Source organism: Sapajus apella, unplaced genomic scaffold (genome assembly GCF_009761245.1).
Source record: "Sapajus apella isolate SASKATOON/1434 unplaced genomic scaffold, GSC_monkey_1.0 scaffold27, whole genome shotgun sequence".
In the NCBI taxonomy this organism is placed as follows: Eukaryota; Metazoa; Chordata; class Mammalia; order Primates; family Cebidae; genus Sapajus; species Sapajus apella.
The window spans coordinates 19,146,023-19,169,508 of record NW_022436967.1 but is presented as its reverse complement, the minus strand read 5'-3'; the positions used below and the strand labels follow the sequence as shown (position 1 = coordinate 19,169,508).

Sequence of the window (23,486 nt, the reverse complement as noted above, 5' to 3'; positions counted from 1 at the left end):
GACTCAGGGCCATTTCTGAGGATGCAGGGATGGAGCACTGCAAAAGTTCTTGGAAGAGCTTGAAATGCATTCTTTGTGTCTGCCACCACGAGCTATAGGAAGAATATGTCAACAACAGTTTCTTCGGAAGTCCTGGAAGTGGCGGGTGGAAGAGAACACTGGGGCTGCTTAGGAGGCTGCAGACACACACACACACACACACACACACACACGCACACGCACACGCACACGCACACACGCACAGAAAGGGAGAGAGAGAGAGAAGCAGAAAGGGAAGTCACTTTCCTACAATTTTATAGAGCCGATAGGGCAAGGGGAAGTAGTTAGATTTGAGCTGTCCTAATGAGACACTGCTCCAGGTTGCTGCCTTCTCCAGAGAAGAGATCCTAGGAGAGAGGAACTGTGAGGTGGGTAGGTCACTGGGTGCTGAGGCTAAGGGAAGAATCAAGAGAGCAGTCAGAGAGTACAGCAGCCATGTAGGGAAACTATGAAATGATTCTTTTCCTCTAATCTCCATTTCTGTTGCACTGAGTTTGGTAGATTTACAAGTAGGGAAGGTGGAGTGAAAAACCAAGGGAAGGAAGGAAAGGTTGTGTGTGTGTGTGTGTGTGTGTGTGTGTGTGTGTGTGTGTGTGTGTGAGAGAGAGAGAGAGAGAGAGAGAGAGAGAGAGAGAGAGAGCTGATTATGCTGACAGTGACCTATTATCTTGTAGTTCTCCAAGCCCAGCTGTGAGCCTAGGTTGGATGAGGCTGGGGATAGTTTTGTTACATGAGGGAATAAAGGATAAAATTGGATTAGTCTGGACTTTGTAAGGCAGGAAAATGAGTTGTAATTAATGAAATATGATTTGTTCTTATAACTGAAATGACCAGGAAGTTAAGGGTGCATCCTCAGTAGATTATCCTGGGAGGATGAGAGGGCTTTACTTTGAAGGCAGTAATGAAAAACAAAGTTATTTGCTATCACATTGAGAGAAACTCATTCCATGTGTTAATTTTATATTTCTCTATGAATTTTAATAAACACGCTTTTGGAATTTGGAGTATAATTTAATAAAAATTGTATATATAATATATATAATTAATATTATGTTTATATATATTATAATTATATATATTCCATATTATAATATATATTATATATTATATTTCATTATACTTAATATTTAAGTATAATAATAAAATTACTTAAAATTTTGAAAAATATAGCAAATTGATTTTTTCAGAAGTTTTGAAAACGGTGTATATAAACCTGTTTTTTACACTTTTATCCACATTGGGTCTTATTCAACATTTTAATCTCTGTAGGCATCATAAGAAAAACTATACAGTCCCTTTTTGCTGTTTGACCTTAATTTTTTAGAACAAGTTAATCATATTTTCAAATATTGCCCATTTCTAAATAGTCAGTGATTTAAGTGATACTCAACTACAAATGGCTCATAAAAATTGAAGTGTTACAGACAAGACTAAATTCTTCCATGATTATGACCTCAAATCCTAGTCCATTTGCTATCCTTCTCTTTTCACACCCCTGTCTCACCAAATATTCCCTGTGAGGATCACATCTAATTTTTTAGCCTATTTCTTCTGATGTTTTAGCCTACTTCTTCTGTTTTCCTTCATGTTTCTAAATGCTATGCTTCTTACAGCTGTCTCTATTAAATTGTGACATTATCTTTTGACTTCTTTTCTAGTTGTTGTTGCTCATTTACATCACCTTCCTAATTATGACTTCACTATTGTCTGGTTTATTTATTGATTTCTGGCTTATATTGGTCTTCTTTCTCTAGTTACATTAGGTAGTAACTTAGATAATTAAATTTTTATCTTCCTTCTTTCTTCATATGCGTTTAATGCTATAGATTTCCTTATGAGTACTGCTTTTGCTATATTCCACAAATTCTGATAAGTTGTATTTTTATTTTCTTTTACTTTAAAATATTTTAAAATTTACCTTGAGACTTCTTTGGCCCATATATTATTGAGAAGTATGTTGCTTAATCTCCAAATATTTTGAGATTTTCCAGTCATTTGAGTGTTACTGATTTCTAGCTTCATTCCAATGTGCTCTGAGAGCATATTTTGTATGATTTCTATTTTTTTAATTTGTTAAGATAAAGATGTGGAGTTTTTTTGTTTTGGTTTGGTTTGGTTTGGGGTTTTTTTTGAGACAGAGTCTTGCTCTGACGCCAAGCACCAGGCTGGAGTGCAGTGGTGCGATCTCGGCTCACTGCAACCTCCGCCTCCCGGGTTCAAGCAATTCTCCTGCCTCAGCTTCCTGGGTAGCTGGGACTATGGGCCCATGCTACCACGCCCAGCTAATTTTCTTGTATTTTTAGTAGACACGGGGTTTCACCATGTTGGCCAAGATGGTCTTGATTTCTTGACCTCGTGATCCGCCCACCTCGGCCTCCCAACGTGCTGGGATTACAGGCTTGAGCCACTGTGCCCGCTCAAATGTGTGTTTTTTATAACAGAAGGTGGTTGACCTTGGTGCATGTTACATGTGAGCTTGAGAAAAATGTATAACCTGCTGCTTTTGAATGAAACCATCAATAAATGTCAATTAAATCCAGTTGATTGATGGTGTCCGGTTGAAGTATATCATTATTGAATTTCTCCCTGTTGGATCTGTCAATTATCGATTGAGGAAGCTGTTATTAATATCTGCCAACTCCAGCTATAATCGTGGATTTATTTATTTTTCCTTGAAGTTCTGTCAGTTTTTGCCTCACTCACTTGTTTTTGATGCTTTTGTTAGATGCATACACATTAAAAGTTGTTATATCTTTTTTGCAGAATTTATCACATTATTATTATGTAATGTCCGTCCTTATCTCTGGAAAATTTCCTTGTTTTGAAGTCAGCTTCATTTGTCATTAGTATAGCTACCTCATCTTCTGATTAGTGTTTTGATGGTGTATTTTTTTTCCCCATTTATTTATTTTATTGCATTTTAGGTTTTGGGGTACATGTGAAGAACATGCAAAATTGTTGCATAGGAACACACGTGGCAGTGTGATTTTCTTAACCCTTTACTGTTTATCTGTGAAAACATGTTTAAAATGGTTTTTTTGTAGATAACATATAGTTGAGTCTTGTTTTTTCAACCACCCTGATAGTCTTTTTAGTTGGTGTATGAGGATATTTACATTTTAAGTGGTCGTTTATATCGTCAGATTAATTTTACTATGTTTGTAACTGTTTTCTATTTGTTTCCTTTTTTTGTTTTTTTTTTTTTTTTAAAATTACCACATTTTATGCCTTATCTGCATTTTTCTTTATTGTGGTAAAAAAGAGTATGAGATGTATCTCTTAAAAGTTTGTAAGCATATAGTACAGTATTGTTAACTAAAAGCACAGTTTCATACAGCAGATCTCTAGGACTTTCTCATCTTGCATAATTAAAACTATACTCATTGAATGCAACTCCTCATTTCTCTCAACCCCCAGTCTATGGCAAATGTCATTCTACTCTGCTTCTGAGGTTGACTATTTATTTACTTACTTTAGAGATAAGGTCTTGCTATGCTGCTCAGGCGGGAGTACAGTGACTATTCACAGGTGCAATTATAGGGGACTACAGCCTCAAACTCTTGGCCTCAAGCGATCCACACACCTCAGCCTCCTGAGGAGCCAGAACTACAGGCATGTACCACCATGTCCAGCAATATTGACTATTTTGTATACCTCATATAATTGAGTCACGTAGCATTTGTCCTTCCGTGACTAGCTTTACTTAGCATAACGTCCTTGAGGTTCATCCATGCTGTTGTATGTGGCAAGATTTCCTTCCTTTCTAAACCTTGCTATAGCTTTGATATTTGTCCTCTTAAATTTTATGTTGAAATTTGATCCCCAATTTTGAAGGTGGATCCTAATGGGGGCAGCTCTTGTGGGAACTAATACAGTGAGAACTGACTCACTGCCCCCAGCCCACTACCAGGAAGGCTCACCCTTCCCCATACTAGCTCCCCTTCATCTTCCTCTATGACTGGAAATAGCCAGAGAATCTCACCAGAAGCAGATGGTGGTGCCATGCTTCTTCTACAGTCTGCAGAATTTTGATCCAAATGAATCTCTTTATAAATTAACCAGCCTCAGGTATTCCCTTTGTAGCAACACAAAGTTATTAAGACAAGGCTGAATAATATCCCATTGTGTGTGTGTGTGTATATATATATGTATATATATATATGTATATATATATATATACATATATATATATATAATGTTTTCTGTATCCATTCATCCATAAATGGACATTTAGGTTGATTCTACATCTTCTTTTTGTTATTAAGACAGGATCTTGCTCTGTCACGCAGGCTAAAGTGCAGTGGCATGACCATCGCTCATTGCAGCCTCAAACTCCTGGGCTCAGGGGATCCTCCTGTTTCAGACTCCTGCGTAGCTGGGACTACTGGCACATGCCAACCACACCTGGCTAACTTTATAAATATTTATTTTAGAGATGGGGTTGTGCCTTGCTGCCCAACTGGTCTCCAACTCTTGGGCTCAAGTGTCCCTCCTGACTTGGCCTCCCAAAAGCTGGGATTATAGGTATGAGCCACTGCACTTGGCTGCACATCTTGATTAGAGTGAATAATGCCACAATGAGCATGGAAGTGTAAATATCTTATAAAGATACTGATTTTAACTCTTAAATAAATACTCAGAAGTGGAATTGCTGTATCATATGATAATCCTTTTTTAATTTTCTGGGGAGACTCCATACAATATTTAAGCATATTTTATAGTGCATAGGATTACAATTTCTTCACCACCTCACTAAAATTTGTTATTTTCTGTTTTTTTTTTTTTGATAATGACCATTCCAACAGGTGTGAAGTGTTATCTCACTGTGATTTTGATTTGCATTTTCCTAATGTTTAATAATACCAAGCACCCTTTTATATACTGTTGCCCATTTGTATGTCTTTATACAAATGTCTGTTCAGGTTCTCAGGCCATTTTTAAATTGGGTTATTTGCTCTTTTTGCTATTGAGTTGTAGAAGATCTATATATATATATGCACACACATTCTCTCTCTATATATATGCACATGCACACACACACATATACACACTCACTTTAGACATTAACACCTTATCAGATGTATGCTTTCTAAACATTTCTCCCATTATGTAGGTTGCTTTCACTCTGTTGTTTCCTTTGTTATGCAAAACTCTTTCATTTGATGTAATTTGGCTTATCTACTTTTGCTTTTGTTGCCTGTGCTTTTGATGTCATAACTAAGAAATGCTTGCCAAGGCCAATATAATGCAGCTCTTCCCCTATGCACACTTCTAGGAGTATTACAGTTTCAGGTCTTATGTTTAGTCTTTAAGTCTTTAAGCCATTTTGAGTTGATTTTTGCATGTGGTATAAAATAAGCATTTAATCTATTCTTTGCATATGAATATCCAGTTTTTCCAACACCATTTGTTGAAGAGACTATCATTTCTCCATTGTGTATTATTGGTACTCTTGTCAAAGATCTATTGGCCATATATGGGTGAATTGATTTCTGGCCTTTCTAATCTCTTCAGTTAGTTTCCATGGCTGGCTGTATGCCAGTTCCAGTTCCACACTCTTTTAATGACTGTAACTTTGTAATATATTTTGAAATCTGAAAGTGAAATGCTTCCAACTTTGTTCTTTTTCCTTAAGATTGCTTTGGCTATTCAGAGTCCTTTGTGGTTTCAAAGTGGTTTGAAGCCACCAGATGAGCATGAGTGTGAGTCACCATGCCCAGCAATCATGAATTTTGAGATCGTTATTCCTATTTCTGCAAAAAATGCCAATGGGATTTTGACAGGGATTGAATCAAATCTGTAGATTGCTATGGGTAATGGGGACATTTTGACAATATTAAGTCTTCCAATTGATGAACATAGATGTCTTGCTATTTATTTCTTCCTTTTTTTAAATTTCTTTCAGTGATATTTTGTAGTTTTCATTGTACACATTTGTTCTTCTCTGTTAAGTTTATTCCTGGGCATTTCATTTTTTGATGCTATTGTAAATTGGATTGTTTCTTAATTTCCTTTTTAGGTATTTTGTTGTTAACATTTGGAGACACAACTGGATTTTGCATATTGATTTTGTATCCTGTGACTTTAATAAATTAACTTATTAGTTTTAACAGTTTTTTATTTTAAAACAATATCTTTAGGGTTTTCTACATATAAGAACATGTCATTTGTAAACAAAGATAGCTTTATTTCTTCTTTTCTAATTTGGATGACTGTTATTTTCTTTTCTTGCCTAACTGCTCTGGCTAGGGCTTCTGGTATTATGTTAAATATAAGTGGTAAAGTGAGCATCGTTGCCTTGTTCTTAGAGGATCTTAGAGGAAAAGCTTTCAGTATTTTTACCATTGAGTTTGATGTTAGCAGTGGGACTTTTATATATGATCTTCACTATGTTGAGATAATTTCTATTCTTAATTTATTGAGTGTCTTTTTTAACATGAAAGCATGTTGAATTTTGTCAAATATTTTTGATGTATCTGTTGATATGATCATGCAATTTTTTTTTAAATTGAGATAGGGTCTCGCTCTGTTGCCCAGGCTGGAGTGCAGTGATGCAATCAGGGCTCACTGCAGCCTCTACCTTCTGGGCTCAATTGATCCACCTGCCTCAGCCTCCTGAGTAACTGGGACTACAAGCATGCACCACCACACCCAGCTAATTTTTGTATTTTTATAGAGATGGGGTTTTTCCATGTTGCTCAAGCTCATGTCAAACTTCTGGGCTCAAGAGGTCCATCTGCTTCAGCCTCCCAAAGTGCTAAGATTACGGGCATGAGCCACCACTCCCAGCAATCATGTAATTTTTATCCTTTTTTCTGTTAATATGGAGTATCACATTGATTAATTTTTATATGTTGAACCATCTGACATCCTAGGATAAATTTCACTTGGTCATGTTGTATCATACTTTTAATGTGCCATTGATTTCAGTTTGTTAGTACTTTGTTCAGGATTTTTGCTTTTATGTTCATCAGGGATACTGTCTGTAGCTTTCTTTTTTTGGAATGTCTTTGTGTGGCTTTGGTATCAAGGTAATTCTGGCCTCACAAAATGAGGTTGTAATTACTCCTTTCTCTTCAAATTTTTTAAGGGTTTGAGAAGGATTGATTTTAATTCTTAATTTCTGGCAGAATTAACCCATGAAGTCATCTGATCTTGGGCTTTCCTTTGTTGAAAGGTTCCATCTGCTTACTTCTTATTCATCTGTTCAGTTTTTCTATTTCTTCATAATTCAGACTTGGTAAGTTGCATGTTTCTAAGACAGTATCCATTTCTTCATGGTTGTCCAATTTTTTGGCATGTGCTTATTTATAGTAGTCTCATATAATCCTTTGAATTTCTATGTTATCAGTAAGGTCTCCACTTTTACTTCTAATTTTATTTATTTTGGTCTTTTTTCTTAGTCTAGCTATGGGTTTACCAATTTTGTTGGTCTTTTCAAAAAACCAACTCTTGGTTTCATTTACTTTAAAAAGTTTTTGATTCTCTATTTCATTTATTTCTGCTCACCTTTATTATTTCCCTCCATCTGCTAACTTTGGGCATTGTTCTTTTTCTACTCCCTTGAGGTGTGCCATTGGGTTTTTTTTTTATTTCAAATATTTTTTTCTTTTAGAATGTAGGCAGTTATCACTATTAACTTTCTTTTTAATATTACTTTTGCTATATCCCGTAGGTTTTGGTATATTGTGCTTTAGTTTGCACTTTTATCAAGGTATTTTCTAAATACTCTTTTTGATTTATTCTCAGACTCATTGGTTGTTCAAGGCTATTTTGTTTAATTTCTACGTATTTGTGAATTTTCTAAATTTTCTCCTATTATTGATTCTAGTATCATTCCATTGTAGTTGGAAAAGATACTTGGTATGATTTCAGTCTTCTTAAATTTGTTCAAAGTTTTTTGTAGCCTAACATGTAATGTATCCTGGAGAGAGTTCTGTGTGTACTTGAGAAGAATTTGTATTCTGTTGCTGTTGGGTCAAAAGTTCTGTGTATGTTTGTCAGAACAATTTGGTCTATAATGTTGTTAAGTGCTGTGTTTCCTTATGATTTTCTGTCTGGATGTTCTATTTGTTAGCGAAAGTAGGATACTGAAATCTCCTAACATTACTGAAATGTACCTCCCTTCAGCTCTGTCAGTATTTCTTCATGTATTTAGGTACTCTGATGTAGGATGTATGCATATATATTATAATTGTTATATGTTCATAGTGAATTTTCACTTTTATGATTATGTATTATCCTTCTCTGTCTTTTGTGACAATATTTCACTTAGAGTCTATTTTGTTTGATATAAATATGGCCACTTATGCTCTCTTTTGCTTGCCATTTACATGAAATATTTTTCTGTCTCTTTACTTTCAGCCTATGTGTGTGTCTTTTAATTTAAGTGAATCTCTTATATGTAGCATATAGTTGAATCATGTATCTTTAAGTTCATTTAACCACACTATCTCTTTTGAGTAGAGAGTTTGAAGCAATTATTGTTAGGAAAGGACTTTCTATTGACATTTTATCAATTGTTTTCTGTCTACCCTGTAGCTATTTGGTCTATCTTTTCCTCTCTTGCTATCTTTCTTAGTGTTTTATTGATTTTTTTATTGTCATGCTTTGATTGCTTTCTTTTGTTTATCTTCTAAAGGATATTTTTTGAGGTTACCATGTGGTTTACTTAAGACATTCTTTAGTTATAACAGTCAATTTTAGCTGATAATCACTTAACTTCAATTGCATTAAAAAAAAAAACTCTAGACTTTTAAGTCTCCCTCATGTATATTTTATGTTATTGATGTCCCAAAATATATTTTTAATATGTATAAGTTAATATATTTTTCATAAGCATAGTTTAAAAAATATTTTTTCTTTTAACTCCTATTTTAGAATTAAGTGATTTACACCAGCATTAAAAGATTACAATATTCTGTATTCATCTATATTATTTACCTTTATTAGCAAGTTCTATGTCTATATGTTTTCATGTTGCTATTTAGGGTCCTTTTTTTCAGCTTGAAGAATTTAGCATTTCTTGCAAGGCAGGTCTAGAAATTATGAACTCTTATAGCTTTGGTTTGTCTGGTAAATTCTTCATCTTTTATTCATTTTTGAAGATACAGTTTTACTGGAATAGTATTCTTAGTTGACAGTATTTTCTTTCAGCACCTTGAATATATCATGCATTTCCCTATGGCCTATGAGGTTTTTGTTGAAAAATCTACTGACAGTCTTGTGGAGCCTCCCTTGTATAAAATAAGTTGTTTTTATCTTGCTGCTTTCAAAATTCTCTCTTTGACTTTGGGTTTTGACAGTTAAATTATAATGTGTCTCAGTGTGAACTTCCTAGGGTTCATCTTATTGAGAGCCCATTAGATATCCTGGATCTGGGCATTTATTTCCTGCTTCAGATTTGGGAAGATTTTAGCTATTATTTCTTTGAGTAAGCTTTCTTTTTCTTTCTCTTTCTTCTTCTCTGGTACTTCCATAATGCATATACTGGTCAGTTTGATGGTAACCTATATGTTACCATCAAACTGACCAGTATATGCATTATAGAAGTACCATCTTAAGCTTTCTTCACTCTTTTTCATTGTCTTTTTTTTCACTTTTGCCTGGTTAATTTCAAATGACCTATCCTATTGAGTTTGCTGATTATTTGTTCTGCTTGCTCAAGGTTGCCATTGAATCCCTCTAGTGAATTTTACCTTCTTTATTATTTTTAGTTCCAAAATTTATGTTTGCTTCTTTTTTATATTTCCTTATCTTTTTTGAAATTTTTAGTTTGTTCATACATTGTTTTTCTGAGTTTATTGAGCATCTATGGCAGTTTTTTTTTTTATTTGAATTCTCTGTCTGGTAACTAATAAAATTCCATTTCATTAAGCTCAGATTTTAAATATTTATCTTTGTTTTCTCTTTGGGCCATGATTTTCTGTTCCCCCCCCCACCCCTCGAGTCTTTGTGTTGGTATCTGTTCATTACAAAAATTGCCACCTCTCTCAGTCTTCAAGAACTGGTCATGTACAGGTAAAGGCCATCACTATCACCCCAGACAAATATTCTGGGGGTCTCTCAAGCCTCCTTTGTGTATGCATTTTTTCTGGGTTTGTGCATGTAAATTTCCAATTGGAGAGAATTGCTGGTATTATTTTTCAGGGATTTATAATCTCTTACTACTTCTGGTGTCCATCTGCCCTACTGTGGGCTTTTAGAGAAACAGCATGCCCTGAACTCTTTTTGTTGTTGTTGTTCTCAGAGGCTCCCAGACATCCAGAGTATTGCAGATCCTGTCAGCACTCTAAGACAGGCAAGATAGAATTCAGTCTGGCTGAATTCTGTCTTCAGATAGCCCCAGAAATGTTGGAATGTTGGATTTATGGTCTAGCTTCTTTCCTCCCCAGGGAGAAGCTGGGATTTGGGGGTTTCTGCTGGCTCACTCTTTGCTGAGCTAGAGAAGCTGTGGCAAGTGTGTGCATACTAGTACAAAGCTCTGCCTTTGTTTTCAGCAGCTTCATACTTATGACCTTTTGCTGTCAGCATTCAGGTTCAGCCAGGACAAAAAGCAGTCTCTCAGGAAGCCTGCAGAAAAGTTAGAATGTTGAACATACAGATCAGTCTTTTGCTTCTCTCCAAAGGAAAAATCTGGGAGTTGGGGGATCATGTGGTACTATGTCACTGATCATGTGGCTCTGTGCATAGAATATAATTTATTGGGAGAGGGTGTCTCAAATTTTCTTCTTGACTTTGACAATACTGGTTTTCCTTTACCTGTGGTACAGAAACTTCTCAAGTGATTTATGGATTTCCCACAAAGGGAATCTATTTGGTTGTTGTTAAATTGATGTGTCCATTGGGGGCAGTAAGGTCCAGGCTTCCTGTTCTGCTATCTTGCTCCTGTATGATTTTAAAACAGATATTTTTTATAGTTCCATTTCTCTCCTCTCTTGGGATATTGATTATGCATTTTACATAAAAATTTTAAATGATTATCCTAGAATTTGCAACTAATCTAAGCCAAATTTCAAATAACAATACTGCATTATGAGCAATGCAGAAAGCTTATAACCTAATAAGTTCAATTTCTCCCTCCTTTTCCTCATAATATTCTTGTCATTGAATTGTCAATATACTATAGTCATCCAATGTATTATTGCTATTGTTACTTCAGACAGTTATCTATTCTATCAGTTAAGAATAAGAAGAATATAAGTGTTTTTATCTTCATTTATTCCTTCTCTGATGCTCTTTTGTTCTTTCTATAGATCCAAGTTTCTGACCTATATCATTTCTTTTTCTTCGAAAAACTTCCTTGAATGTTTCTTGCAGGGCAGGCCTGCTGATGACAAGTTGTCTCAGAATTTACTTGTTTGGGAAAGTCTTATTTCTACTTAATTATTGGAGGCTAATTTTGCTACTCATAGATTTCCAGTTTTTTTTTTTCCTTTCAACACTCTAAATAATTTACCATTTTAATATTATGAAACATACATTTGGTCTTTCTCCATGTTTCCTGGTACATAGATAGCCTTTGAAATCCTTGCAATCTCTTAAGTGATAAATACCTTTTTGCATGCTAATGAGATGACTGTTGGCTGGGGGCGTCTAGGTAACCTAAGATTGGGGCTGGTTGCCAGGGGAACCAACCATATGATTAAAGGATTGGAACTTTCGGTCCCACCCCATGACCTCCAGGAAAGGGAGAGGGGCTTAAGGTTGAGTTGATCACTAATGGCCAATAATGTAATCAATCATACGTATGTGACAAAGCCTCTATAAATACCTAACAGCACTGGGTAGATTGAGAGAGCTTCTGAATTGCTGAATACATGGATGTTTCTGGAGAATGGCTCACCTGGGGAAGGCATGGAAGCTCAACATCTTTTCCCACATACCTTTTGCCCTGTGCATATCTTCCATCTAGCTGTTTATCTGCACTCTTTGTAATATTCTTTATAATAAACCAGAAAACATAAGTGTTAGTTCGAGCTCTGTTAGCCATCCTAGCAAATTGATCAAATCCAAGGAGTGGGTCTTGGGAATGCCCAAAAGAGGAAAGATAGAGGGCTGGAGTTCACTAATTGCCTTTTCCTCAGATCACGTAAGGCTCTGAATGACAGATCCTTGTTACAGAGAGCGTTCTGAAAAAGATTTCGAAATAGTTACATCCCCCTCCTCTACCCAAAAATAAGTGGGAATTTTTCTTTGTTCTGCACCTTGAAAATCTGTTGGAGTTCCTGGAAGTAAAACCCATAAAAATGAGGCCTCTCTAAAATTAGGCCCTCAGGAGGTTTTAACACTCAAACTAATACTCAACTTCAATGAGTCAACAAAATTACCGTTTATGTGTTCCTACTGAGTTACTGAGTCTAGTGGCTTCAGCTTCAAGTAAGCTGATTTCAGCCATGACTCTCTGTATTAGCTTGTCTCTAGATTTCAAGGTGTTAATTAGCCCTGTCACCTTAATTCTCTGAGGGAACTAAGAAAATTCATTAATTTTCAGTTTGTACAACTTTTGCCTTGTGAGGATGGGAATGATGACATCAAATCTCTTTACATATCAGAGTTCAAACTGTGTCTCCTCATTTTCTTTTAAAACTCTTCATAGTATCATGAAATTCCCCTTTATCTCCCAAGTTTCTCTCCTGGGAGTTGCATCCCGTGCTCCTCCCCATGCTAGTTGCTCTCTCATCTTGCTTCACAGCTGCCATCTCAGTGTTTGGTACTTCCTTTCTTGCTTTTCTGGATTTATTCCAACATATTTTTTGGTTATTTTGCTATAGTTTATTTTCACAGCTCTCTAAATAAAGGAATATGGGAAATAACTCTCTGAGTCTGTATCTGAAAATGTCTCCTAGCACCCAGTAATACTTTTGATGTCTTTTTGATAAAATGTTGATGTCCATCTGATTTTTCTTCTGAAAGTTTATATCACTATGTCTAATCTTTAAAAAAAAATCCACTAGAATGAGCATGAAGTATACTTTCATCTCCAGATTTATATACTTTAGTATTGGGATTTTCCTTGAATTCTTCGATAATCTTATTTCTGCTTTCTTGGATGTCTCCTTCTGTGACTTGTATTATTCTGGTTTTGGACTTTGTGAATTCATTATCCACCTGATTCATCTCTCCCGATTCCCTTCTTTTTCTTCTTACTGTACTTTCACAGAAACATTTTCTTAATTATATCTTCCAAATATTCTATTAAATTAAAAAATTTTAGTAATCATAACTGAAAATTATAAGAATTGTTCAATCTTCAGTCAAGGTGTTCTTTTCCTGATTGGTCCTTTTTGTTTGTCTGTTTTGGTTTTGTTTTTGAGACTGGGTGTCTCTATGTTACCTAGCATGGTCTCAAACTCCTGGGCTCAAGTAATCCTCCCATCTTGGCTTCCCAAAGTGCTGGGATTACAGATGTGAGCCACCATACCTGGCCTGATTGTTCCTTTTTTATAATATGTTTTATTTGTTGATGTACTATCTCCTCTAAACATTTTTGTTCTTCCAATAAGAGGTTTGTTTAAGTTTTATTCTGTTCCTTCTGATTAAAGGATGCAAAGTATAAAAGAAGAAAAGAATTTTAAAATATTATTAAAATAATAAATATTGTATATTATTTAGGATAATATTTTTCCATTTCTAAATCTTGGTCTTTCACTTTCATGCTGAAGCTCTCTTCAAATATTTGATAATCCCTGCTTGTTTATTTATATATTTTTGTAAAGCAGTTATATGTGTTGATGGGACTTTTGTTCACATTACAAGAACATATTTATTTGTTCACAGATAGACTTTGCTTTGAGGTGACCATGCAGGGAGGTTAGTGTTAAAGTGGAGAAACTCTACATTATAGTTGCCATATTTAACAAATAAAAATATGGGACACACCGTTAAATTTGAATTTTAGATAAACAACAAACAATTTTTTACTGTAAGTATTTTACGTGCAAGCCCACCCTAAATGCCATTATATGAAGGTATTTGCTCAGGGCTGGTCAATTCCTTTTGAGGGGAACCCTCTAATTCTTTGCCTAGGGGCAGAAACTTGACTGTTAAATGTATGATATATTTGTGTGTACACATGGGAAAGGGGTAGGGTTGGGAGTTGAATGTTCTGTACTTACCCATTTTCGACTGATCTTCATTTGTAGTACTATATCTCACTCCTGTCCCCTGCCAGACCTTACATTTCCAAACATAATGTGTCTCTGTGATTCTCTGACTATGATGGGTTACTGTCTCAACTGCATCTCCTCAATGCATCTTTTAGGCCAGAGCTTCCGAACTAACATGCTCAGTTAGATTACAAATATATTGCAATAGATTGAAAATTGTACACTTTTTATGATGATGAAAATTTCAAAGCATTTTCACTATCTTTTAAAACATTTATAAGTTAAATTTTTAGCTAACATTCTTTGGCTTTCTGCTTTTTGTACCTGTTACTTTAATGCATATAACTCCACTCAGAGCACTGTTTGTCAAAATGTTGAGAAATATTAAGTTTATGAATATTAATGAATGCTGAGTGTATGATAGAATATATTGCTTGCTAGGAAGAACGATGGCAAGGAAAACCTAGCTGACTCCCCGCCAAGTAGAAAACCATTTGGGGCATTCCAAAGTGGCAGGAAAATATATAAATATCACACACCAGTTAAAATAGTTCTTTGAGATATATGACCCTGCCCCCATGGATCCTTGTAGAGAATACCTTTTAGTTCATCTGTAATCAGTGATAAGTGGGTAACAGCTACCTGCTTGGTATATTTTTGAGTTATGAGAAAATACGGAACACGTTTGTTAATAATAATCACCTGTTCAGAGACACTAACTACATGGGTCAGAATCTGCCCGAGGCCTTCAGCCTGGAATGATGACAGCCCTTGAGGCTCTCAGTTCAGAAGGCTGTTGGCCCCCAAGATAGACCCACTCTGCTGTTCTATCTGGATGTCTGCCTCTCATTGCCTTCGGCACTGCCTGGGTGTGGGTCTTTCTGGCCAAGCTGGTACTTGGTAAGAGAGCAACAGAACACCAACTTATAAAAAATTACTTTTGTAGTAATTTTTTTCAATAAGCTTGTTATTTTGAATCTGAGTATAAAATTGTAATACTATATAGCAGACCACTTTTGGCTAGTGTGGCATATCATGCAGAGCCTTTGGCAAACCAAGCTCAATTTTTTTCTTCCTCAGTGAACTAGCCCTAGGAAATGCCAAGGAGGCTGTGAGTAGAATTACTGAAAGGAGAAAAGACACCACAGCAAAAGCGTATGTTCAAAGAATTTACTTGTGCCGTTAGGTCTTGCTACAGTCCAGGCTTGTATATCTCATTTTCACATGCCACTGTTAGGGCTTCCCAGATCACATAATACATGGTTTATGATGAACAGTCGCATCTCATGGTATACATCTCACTGTTAAGTCACAGCCTCTACCAAGAAGACTGGCAGGAAGAGCATATCTATTTTGTATAAGGAAGACACTTATCTTCTAAAAATGGGCTGGCGTGGCTCCAAAATTCTACAAGTTTATTGTGAATCTCCAATCAAGGATTGCCATTGAGTGAATTCAAGTCTGTTCTTCCATAGACCTTTGGATTATTGATACATCTTCTGGATTCCCTACTCCAATTGCTGGGTTAGGAAGAAGCTTACACTGCAGACTGGGTTAGCATGAATGTCTTATCGTGGTCTGGCTTCTACTTAAAGTTAGCAGCCTTATATGTTATTTATTTAATGAACTGAAGGAAGACACACATGTAGACATTTTCTCCAAAGTTCATAAAAGCCTACCCCATGTTACATCTTTGTTTTAGTGATAATGAAGTAAGGTGCAGAACCATTGTCTTTCACCTTGGAGGGGATATCCTGGTATGCCTCAGATTCTGAACTCCCTAAGACTTCAAAGATCTATTAGGAAACTTAACTTCCCCGGGAATTACCTCTCCAAGGGCCTAGGGTTCACACTGCTCTCTGCTTACTATCTAGGGTAACTGCTACTCCCTGCCCATCAGATTCTACCAGCATTATGTCATTAATATAGCAAATCAGCATGATGGATTATGGAATGGTGAAATAAGGTAAGATTTTGCAGACTATGGCACAATGCCAAATGATTGAAAGGAAGAAATCATGACCTTAACCTTCTGACTGCTGGCTGAAGAAAAATGTGTGTGTGTGAATTGTAGCATACATCACCCAAGAGCTCTGATGGAGACGTACAAAAAGATTAATACTGATTTCATGCCTGCTAACACAACAACACTCATTCTGTAGCTCATAGATCAAGGAATAATTTTGATTTTCCAGTCTTATTATTTAAGAAACGTGTTTGATAAGGCTATTGCTGTTGTAGATAGTGATTCCTCTGATGCATCTGGGCAAAATAAATTGAAAGCTTTTTGGAAACAAGTACCAAGAGCCTAGTTGATTTGTTCCATTAAAAAGCTTCCATATGTATCAGCAACTATGAGTGAACTCGTCACCTGATTAAGTTAATAATAATAAGCTGCTGATTTTTTTCTAAGGCTAATCTGTTTTCTACATGATTAAAAAAAGCACAAGTTAAATGAGGACAAAATAGAATTTACAACTTTAGACTTTGTAAAGTACTCGATGGAAGCACTAATATCTGAAATTCTCTCAGAAGTGCAGAATTGATTTTGATTTACTATTTTAGTGGTAAGTACTTATTCCTGTGGCATTAAGTTTGCTGTTTCTACTGTAGTCCGTTTCTTCATAGTTCAGGGATCCAGTGTTGGGATTCTGTCAGTAGCTAAGTATATCTCTTATAATTGAGCACTCATGAATGGAGGGAATAAACACAAGTATGTTCTTAGACACACTAGGCCCACTTGGAGGTGAAGTTGAGCCAAAACTCTGATTATCAGTTGATGGCTAAGTATTCCCTTCCTTTCTAATTGTAAATTTCATTTATTTATTTTTATTTTATAAGTTGACAATTTATAATTATATTTATGAGATACAAAGTGATGTTATGATTTATGAATACAATATGGAATAATTAAATCAAGCTAACTGACATATACTTATTACTTTTTGTGGTGAGAACATTTGAAATGCACTCTGTTAGCAATTTGGAAATATTTCAAATACATTATTATTAATTATATTCACTATGCTGTGAAGTAGACCTCAAACCCCCCAAAAACACCTTATTCTGAGGTTTTGTACTCTTTAACCATCTTCTCCCTATATCACCCCCTCCAATCCTCTGTAACCAACTCTCTACTTCTATGAGTCTGATTGTTCCCAATTATACATGTAAGTGACAACATGCTATGTTGGTCATTTTATGTCTCATTTATTCAACTTAACAGAATGTTTTCTAATTCCATCCACATTATTGCAAACAACAGAATATCTTTCTTTTTAAAAGTGAATCACATTCTATTTTGTATAGGTCCCCTTAGGAAATCTAGTTGGGAGGTGGGTTATACCTGATTAGTCTATTTAACATTTCTATTTTCTTAAAACTAGAAATTCTTTACAGTATTCCAAGGATTTTTGGCATGTCTAGTTTATTTAGTGAAAGTATAGTTATATGTATAAATTCATTGTGGTCTGTAATTCTGTTTCTTTGTCCCTGGTTTGGAGTTCTTAGAATCCTTTATTACGATATTCTCCAGGTTAACAACAATGCAAAAATAACAAAATAGTTTAATTACTTTGGTGCATATGCTGTTGACTTTCTGAGTTAGTATTTCTACCATTCTCACCATGACATTTGGATTTGATTTTGGTTATTATTCTCGGAGGAGAATAATAACCAAATGGAAGGAGTGAAACATGAGAAGACTCAGCAGCCTATTTAAAGATACCTTGCTCAGATAAAGCCATTAAAGACTAAAGTAAGACAAGTCTCTATTTATCAGACAGAAGAAAGTCTGCTAACCTGTGTGCTGCCTCCCTGCTGTTTCAGGCAGTTAGAGACCTGGAGTATTCACAGTTATCTTAGTGTAACCAAATGCCTCCATTTAAATTATCAGGATGCCACTCTTGCCAGGAAGTATTTTCTTAAATATATATTTTTAAATTTTAAAAATATTTATTTTTAAAAAACTGATTATACCGTAAAATGTGTATATATTTATTATGTATACTATATTGTTTTAAAATGCATTTGCATTGAGAAATAGCTAAATTAAGCTAATTAACATATATATTACCTCACAAACATCATTTTTGTTATGAGAACACTTACAATCTACTCTCTTAGCAACTTTCAAGAATAGAATACATTATTATTAACTATAGTTACCATGTTGTACAATAGATCTTTTGAACTCATTTCTTTTATCTAACTGAAATTTTGTATGTTTTAACCAGCATCTCTTTGATCATCCCCTTCTCTCCCAGACTCTGGTAACCACTACTCTATTTCTTATTTCCTTGAGTTGAACTTTTTAAAGGAGATTTCATCTATATTGAATATTTGCTCTGCAAATAATTTTCCTCCACAATCAGCCTATCTAGAGTTTCCAAAAATTCTTCAGCTGCCTTCACATCAGCACTTGTAGACTCGCCACTCACTTTCACATTATGTAATGAATAAAAATTTTTCAATCACTTAAGCCACCCAAAGCGAGCACTAAATCTATCAACATAGTCAGGTCCAAACTTTTCCTTCAATATTTCAGACAAACCTTTTGCATTGGCCATGATCTTCATGGGACTAAGAGGGATATGTTTCTGTGTCTTGTCTTCAATCCAGTTCATTGGAAGTGTCTCCATATCTAATATAGACCCACAGCAAAGTTTTGTTAGTCTCCTTGCCTTCAATGAAGCCGATTCTTTAACTGTTTTTCACTTTGTTCTTGTTTTTCAAGATTGTACCTATGTTGGAATGGAACATGGCTGACTGGTGAGCAATAACCATCACTGATTTTCCCCTGTATAATCTTTAATCACTTTTATTTTCAAATCAGTCAGGTCAATCACTTGATGTGGCTTTTACCAGCAGCATTATTTGTAGATTTTTCATGCTTAAGGGCCATGGGAAACAAAACAATATTAGACTAAATTAACTACAGGATAAAGTAATACAATCAAAGGACCCAGTAAACACAAGATGTATTAGGCTGCTGCTGGCATAAAATAGCATACTGTCTTACAGTAAGCCTTTTTTCAATAAGTGGATGAAGTACACTATAAAATAATAATAAAAAGTATAGGTGGTAAATATATAAAACAGTTATATAATTATTTAATATCATTATTAAATATGTACTGTACATAATTGTATGTGCTATACTTTTATATAACTGTCAGCACAGTAGGTTTGTTTATGTTAACATCATGATATAGACATGAGCAATACATTGTGTTATGGTATTATAATAGCTATACCATGACTAGCAATAAGAAGTTTTTCAAATCGATAATAATCTTAAGAGATAATCATTGTATATGTGGTTTATGTTTGATCAGAATATTGTTATGTGGCATATAACTGTATCTACAATCATTTGCTAATGAACACAAAATATGAAAGATATAATTTGTGACATTAATAACATAAAAATGTGGGGGTAGAGAAGTAAAAGTGTAGATTTTTGTATGTTATTGAAGCTAAATTGTTATCAGTTTAAAATAGACTTTCAAAAGTATAAGATGTTTTATTTATGTAAGCCTCATGGGTAACTACAAAATAATCTGTAGTGTTGCATAAAGATATCACAGGATAAATCAAAACATAACACTATAAAATCATCAAATCACAAAAAAGGCCACAATGAAGAAAGAAATAAAGAAACTGCAAAACAGTTAGAAAATAATTAAAAGTATGGCAATATCTAGTCATTCCTATCAATAATAACTTTGAAAGTAACTGAATTAAATTATTTTATCAAAAGACAGAGTGACTGAATGGGTTAAAAAAAGAAGAGCCATTTACATGCTATATACAAAAGACTCACTTTAGCTTTAAAAACCCACATAGACTGAAAATGGAGAGATGGAAAAAGATGTTTTATCCCAATGACAACCACTGGTAGTTGTATTTATACTAGACAAAGTAGTCTTTATGTCAAAGCTTTCGTAAGAGATAAAGAAGGTTATTATATAATAATAAAGGGGCCATTTAATCAAGAAGATGTAACAATTGTAAATATATATGCACCCAACATTACAGCACTTAAATATATAAAATGAATATTAACAGAACTAAAGGGAGGAACAGACAGCAATACAGTAGTAGGAGACCTCAATACATGACTTTCAACAACGATAGATCAATGATAAAAATCACTAAGGCCAGAGGACTTGAACAATACTAAAGACCAAATGAACCTAATAGACATATGCAGAATATTTCATCCAATGGCAACAGAATATGTATTCTTCTTAAAAGCATATGGAACATTCTTCAGAATTGCTCATATGTTAGAAAACAAAGCAAGTCTTACAAATTTAAGATTGAAATCATATTAACTGTCTTTTCCAACCACTATGGTATGAAACTGGAAAATAATAACAAGAAATTCCCCCAAATTTACAAATACACGTAAATCAAACAAAATGCTCCTGAACACCTAATAGGTAAAAGAAAAAATCAAAAAGAAAATTGAAAAATATATCAAGACATATAAAAATGTACATACAATATACCAAAATTATGGAATGCAGCAAAAACAGTTCTAAGAGTTAAGTTTATAGCACTTAATAACTACAATAAAAAAGAAAGATCTCAATAAACAACCCAACATTACACCTCAAAGAATGAGAAAAAATGTACAAACTAAGCCCAAGGTTAACAAAAGGAATAAATAAATTGAAGAGAAGAAATAAACAAAATAGAGACCAAAAAAACAATAAGCAAAATCAACAAAACTAAGAGTTTTTTTAAAAGACTAACCTTTAAACAAAGAAAAAAACTCAAACAAATAAAATTAGAAATGAAAATGAAGACATCACAACTGATACCACAGAAATACAAAGAATCATAAGAAACTGCTATGAACAATTGTATGTCAACAAATTAGATAACCTAGAAGAAATAGATAAATTTCCAGACACGTACAATCCACTAAGACTGAATCCTGAAGAAACAGAAAATCTAAATAGATCAATAATGAGAAAGTAGATCAATTCAGTAATTAAAGTTTCCTATCAAAGAAAAGTCTAGAATTTGATGTCTTCACTGCTAAATTCTGCCAAGCATTTAGAGGATAACTGATACTCATCTTTCTCAAATTCTTTCAGAACATGAAGAGAGGACATACTTCCAAACTCATTCTGTGAGAGCAGCATTACCCTGACAAAGCTAGACAAGGATCCTACAAGAAAAAAAATATTACCCACCAATATCATTGTTTAAAACAGATTGAAAAACTTCAATAAAACACACACCAAATTCAATAGTACATTAAAAGGATCCTATATAATGACTAAGCGGAACTGTCCCCAGAAATACAAAAAGGGCACCAATTATGTAACCCTATAATTGTGATACACCACATTAGCAAAGTGAGGGACAAAAACCCATATGATTATCTCAATAGATGCAGAGAAAGCATCTGACAAAATTCAACATCCTTTCATTATAAAAAACTTCCAGCAAATTAGGTATAGAAAGTATGTACCTCAATGTAATAAAGGCCGTATGTGGTGTCATATGGCAATTACAGTGTCACCCACAGATAACACCATTCTCAATAGTGAAAAGCTGAAAGCTTTTCCTAAAAGATCAAGGACAATACAAAGATGTCCATGCTAGCCACTTCTACTCAACATAGTTTGGAAGTCCTAGCCAGAGCAAATAGGCAAGAAAAATAAACTAACATTATTCAACCTGGAAAGGAAGAAGTAAAAGTATTTCTGATAGCAGATAACATAATTTTAAGCATATTGTAAACCTTACAGATTCCACTAAAAAACTGGTCGAACTAATGAACAAAAACAGTAATTTTGCAAGACATAAAATCAACATACAAAAATCAGTTGCATTTCCTTACACTATCAATGAACTAACCAAAAAGAAAATTTAAAAAACAGTTTGTTTTGTAATAGCAACAGAAAGACTAAAATACTTAGAAACATACCTTACCAAAGAGGTGAAGCATTTATACACTGAAAATTATGAAATGTTAATGAAGAAAATTTAAAAGATATTGATAAATGGAAAGACATTCCATTTATCAGATTCAATACTGTTAAAATGTTTATACTGTCAAAATGACCTACAGATTCAATGCAATTACTGTCAAAAATCCCAATGGCATTATTTACAAAAATGGAAAAAACAATACTAAGATTCATATGAAATTACAAGACCTAGAATAGTCAAAACAATCAAGAAGACCAAAGTTGGAGCCATCCTACTTTCTAATTTCAAATTATAGACCAAAGATATGGTAATCAAAATATGGTACTGGCATATAATCAGGCATATTGACCAGTGAAACAGAAACGATAGCCCAGAAATAAGCTCATACATATATGTTGAACTAATCTTCAAAATCAGCACCAAGGATAAAGTCACAGAAAAGATGGTCTCTTCAATAAATGGTGTTGGGAAAGCGGAATATCCACATGCAAGAGAATAAATTTGAACTCTTATCCTGCCCCATACACAACAATAAACTCAAAATGGAATAAAGACATACGTGTAAGGCCCTAAATCATAAAACTACTAGAAAACATACAGAAAAAGCTTCCTCACATTGGTCTTGGCAATGGTTTTTTTGGGTGTATGACACCACTAGCAAAGACAAAAATTAAGCAAAAATTAAGTGAGATTGTATCAAACCATAAAGGTTCTGCACAGCAGAGGAAACAATCAACATAATTAAAGTCAACCTAAATAATAAGAGAAAATATTTGCAAAATATATATTTAATAAGAGGTTGATTCAGTGTGTATAAGAAACTCCTATAATCCAATAGCAAAAAAGCAAAAAACCTGATTAAAAAATAGCCAAAGGACCTGAACAGACATTTCTCTAAATGTACAAATGGCCAACAGGCATCTGAAAAGGTGTTCAATATCACTAATTATTATAGACATTTAAATTAAAAGCACAATGAGATATCACCTCACACCTATTAGAATGGTAATTATTAAAACTGCAAAAAATAACAAGGGTTGGTAAGGTATATAGAAATTGGAACTCTGTGCATTGTTAGTGAAGATATAAAATGGTTCTACTGCTATGGTAAACAGTATGGACGCTTTTCAAAAAATTAAAGATAAAGTTATCATATTGTATTAGTGTCTGTTCTCCCACTGCTATAAAAATACTACCTGAGACTGGGTAATTTATAAAGGAAAGGGGTTTAACTGACTCACAGTTCCATATGGCTGAGGAAGCCTCAGGAAACTTACAATCATGGTGAAAGGTAAAGGAGAAGAGAGCACCTTCTTTTCAAGTCAGCAGGAGAAAGAGAGTGCACAAGGGAAACTGTCACTTTTAGGCCATCAGATCTCATTAGAA

General features: G+C 34.4%; 1 long non-coding RNA gene across 1 annotated transcript in view; it reads left to right on the top strand.

The window, feature by feature from the left end:
* The first annotated feature begins 293 nt into the window (after window positions 1–293).
* LOC116560878 overlaps window positions 294–23,486 on the top strand; it is a 63,433-nt gene continuing 40,240 nt past the window's right edge. Inside the window, exon 1 of the long non-coding RNA XR_004273183.1 lies at window positions 294–407. This is a non-coding gene — a long non-coding RNA (uncharacterized LOC116560878). The remainder of the gene's footprint in view (window positions 408–23,486) is intronic.